Source organism: Galeopterus variegatus, unplaced genomic scaffold, assembly GCF_000696425.1.
Source record: "Galeopterus variegatus unplaced genomic scaffold, G_variegatus-3.0.2 Scaffold3620, whole genome shotgun sequence".
NCBI lineage: Eukaryota > Metazoa > Chordata > Mammalia > Dermoptera > Cynocephalidae > Galeopterus > Galeopterus variegatus.
Window position 1 is genome coordinate 255,166 of NW_007729731.1, and position 4,077 is coordinate 259,242.

Sequence of the window (4,077 nt, forward strand, 5' to 3'; positions counted from 1 at the left end):
CACTGAGGGTTGTGGTCCATTGCCGGACACGAAAAAAGACAAAAAGGAAAAAAAAAAAAAAAAGAATTAACATGCAATAAAACGATGATTTTCAGAAGCTGAGGCACTTGAATACTTCAGACTTCTCAAATGACTGAAATTCGGAATAACCAGGACAATACCACCCGGCTACCCTCTCTGGAGTCAAGAAGGCGGTGGCTGAGCACTCACAACTCACAGCCGCCAGCATTACCCAGCAGAAGCCAGAGCCTGTTGCTGCAACACGTCCTGTGACAACAGGAGCACTGTGGTGCATGTTGACGTCGAGAAAAGACACATTTTTATGGGTTTGTTAGTTTGGAAGCCAAGAAACATTAAAGAGTTAGCGAGAAACAGGTCAAGGGGTTACTGTGGCCCCAACAGCAAGCTGAGCATGGCAGAGGCAGCCGTGAGCAGCAGGGCTTGGACCACAGAGGTAAAAGCCTTCAATGGAGACACCGCATCGAACAGACGCTTCGTCCTCAGAGACAGACAGCCACCTGCACCGAACTACAGATACAACATCCTCTGAGACACGAGTGATAAATGAATGTGTGTATGATGGGGACGGTTACAAAAGATTGCATTTCATCTTTATAATAATAAGCCAGATATCAAAAATGCATGCTAACATCAATGACTTTTTCAATAAGTCAGTTTTAGGTCACTCTTAGGGCCATGTATGCCAGACCACCTTCATCACCATCTATGGCAACACATGATTATCCCTCATCTTTATTCGTTGTGGGGGCCTTTCCATTCCCATCTCAGCAAATGGCTCCACAGTTGTTTCCATGAGAAACCCAGGAGTTATTCTAGATCTCTCTCTTGTTTGCACCTTTACTTTAACCTCCAATCTGTCTATCTCTTTATTTGCTACTTTCCGTAAGAGATTGATGTGTCTACTCCATCCGAGTGTAAGTTCCCTGAGAAAAACCCTGATTTCCATTTGGTACATCTAAGGCTTCATGTACTACCTTGGACACAAAACAATAAATGTTTTGTTAGCCAAAATAATACCTTTATACCCTAAAAGGGTTTGATTATATACCACATAACCTACTTAAGCATTCAAGGATTTTATATGTTTTTTTTTGTAAAGGTCAAGGATTTCAAATATTAATACTCAAAGATTGACAATCCTGGCCCATTACATGATGGCTTGTTCCATGCTGGCTGTGCAGAGGAAAGTTCCATTGGACTCCTTTGCCATCCTGGCAGCCAGGCGTCTTCGTTTCCTGGCAGATAACACCTCAGAATGTCATCCAAGCCTGCGGACGCTGCCCACTCCAGTTGGGATGTCCTCAGACTGTCTGTGTTCTCAAACACACTCATTCCAATCATTACATAGCACTGTGTGCAAGAGGGTAAAAATTAATCAGTAACTCTTCTGATGAGTGTAAAGGGAATTATTTTTAGATTTATCCACCAAATTTCATTGCATTACATATAAATAAATCATAATTCTCATCCTCAAGAATCTTTTCTTCTAAAAATAGATAAGATTGACACACCTAGAGAGAGATAAGAGCACACACAAACAGAATGAGTATTTCTGACTTCATTCCAATGGAAACATTCCAGACTAAACCAAGAAGACTTTAGCTCACTTTTTTCTTGCTATTGTTTTTCTTCTTAATTTTCTATGGAAGGTAAGAGAATTATTTCTTTCTATTTCACTTTTTCATTAACCCCATTCCTCCTCCATCATTCTTTTTCTTCCATTATTTTAATAGTGGGAGGAGATTAAAGAAAATTCTCAGAGCAAATGATGGTGTGGTAATTTTCCATCTAATTTTGACTCTTTTGGGAAAAAAAACAACTTCTTTATCACTTAGAACCATTCTCTATTTTAATTTTTTTTTTGGTCTTCATTCCTACCATTCATTTCTCCCTTGAAACAAATTTATTTTGAGAAATTGAAAGCATCACTTTTCATCCTGGAATTACTTTTTTGTATTTGATTTGAGCACTTGATATTTGCTTGTGGGTTTCTTAAGCCACACTTCTTGTGTGTAGCATAGTTTATACACAGAACTTCTGAAACATGAAAGCATCTTGCCTCTCACATGAGGTAAAGCTTTGGCTGCCGTGTTTCTGCTAAAGGTAAATGAATGTCCAACAGGGTATTTGCTTGATTGTTTATGATTGATTAATTTCCACTTCATCATTTAGACTAGAACCAGCTGCTTAGGACTATGGCAAAGTGGTGTTTTCATCGTTTGCTAATGAGTTCAATGTGGTTATTTCTCTTTTTGACGAAGCAAAATGTTTCTTTAAGAACATTGATTTGTAACATGCATTTACTGTTTTATTTTCTCTTGAATGCTTCATTTGTCTCAGTAGTAGTATAAACAGGAAATACATGGAGACCCATTGTATGATCACTTATGTCATTCTGAGGGTGAGGCTTAGTACCAAAGAACAGAGACCCACAGGTGGCTTCCTCAGAAAGAGAGGAAATGATTTGCCTTTTAGATTCGCTCAGCTTGCATTTCATTTATTCATTTATAAAGAGCCAACAGTGACATATGCACTTCAGTTTAAATTTAATTAATGCTATTTGTTGTTTTAAATGACATAGTATCTGTCCTATTTCCCAGGGGTTCGCTGAGCAAGGCTGGCCAGTTCCTTCTGAATTCCGGTACTTCCATACTATAGTACATTAGGTGTTTCAGAGTCATATTTGCCCAATGCCCCACTGTCAAGACTGTGGATCCCCTGATACTCCAACAAAAACCTGGTCTGAGGATGCAGTTCTGTTAGAAATAACCACAGCAAGACAGAGAACTGGGGAGGAGCTAGGATGCAGTTCCACGCTCATGTTTGCCAGCTGTCTTAGTTCGGGTTCTCTAGTGCACTTGAGACAAGGACTTGGGAAGGTAGTCTTCTGAGTCATTCCAGGAAATACACATGAGGGCTGGGAAAGAGAGGGATGGCAGTAAGAAGGGAATGCAAAGGGAGGAGTAATGCCCTGGGTGGCTAGTGCATTTAACCCCCTACCCCCACCCCAGGGCTGTAGTCCCAGTTGCCTGGCATTGTGGCCGAGCAAGCTGTCACGGTTTGGGCACCTGAGAAAAGTCTCAGGCAGAAGAGCTGTGAAAGAAGCTGTCAGGTGCCCAGGAGCTATCCACTGCTGATGGAGGTGAGCTCAGGTGCAGCGAGGAGACGGAGCATTTGCTACAACAACTGCATCAAGCTTCCTTGCAAGAACCAAGATAAGTCTTGTTTTTAGGATGACTCCTTTGAAGATACTGCAAAATTGGATGTTAGCTCTACTAGAGTTCTCATCTGAGAAATGTCTATGCTGTTTGGAAAAGAACACCATTCCATCCCAGGCAAATTACAGACATTGTGAGAAGCAGTGTTGTCTAGTGGTTAAGAGCATAGGCTCAGGGGTGCAACGAATGCCTGTATGACATTGGGTCAGTTACTTAACCTCTCTAGTCCTGGGTCCTCATCTGTAAAGTGGAGCTTCTCATAGTATCTACTGCTCAGAGCCATTGTGAGGATCAACCGAGATCCTGAATAGCACACTGACTGGCACTCTGAAACAAAAGTTAATAATTTTCCTGATGATGTGATAAAGGCTACTGCTACTTCTCAACTGAAGGATGTACAGATGAGGAGTGGGAGTTATCATTAAAAGCGTATTTTTAGCCAGTCACAAAAAGACAAATACTCCATGATTCCACTCATATGAAGTATTTAGTTTAGAGGAGTCAAATTCATAGAAGCAGAAAGTAGAAGGGTGGTCGCCAGGGGCTGGGAGGAGAGCAGAACAGGCAGTTATTGTTTAATGGGGATAAAGTTTCAGTTTTGCAATGGAGATTGGTTGCACAGCAGTGTGAATATATTAACACTACTGAATGGTACATTTAAAAATAGATAAGAAGGTAATTTTTGTTATGCTCTTTTTAAACCACAATTAAAAATAAAGTATTTTTAGGGCCGGCCTGGTGGCGCACTACTACAGTGCGCCGCTTGGGAGTGCGGCAATGCTCCCGCCGAGGGTTCGGATCCCACATACAGACCGGCCGCTCGCTGGCTGAGTGAGGT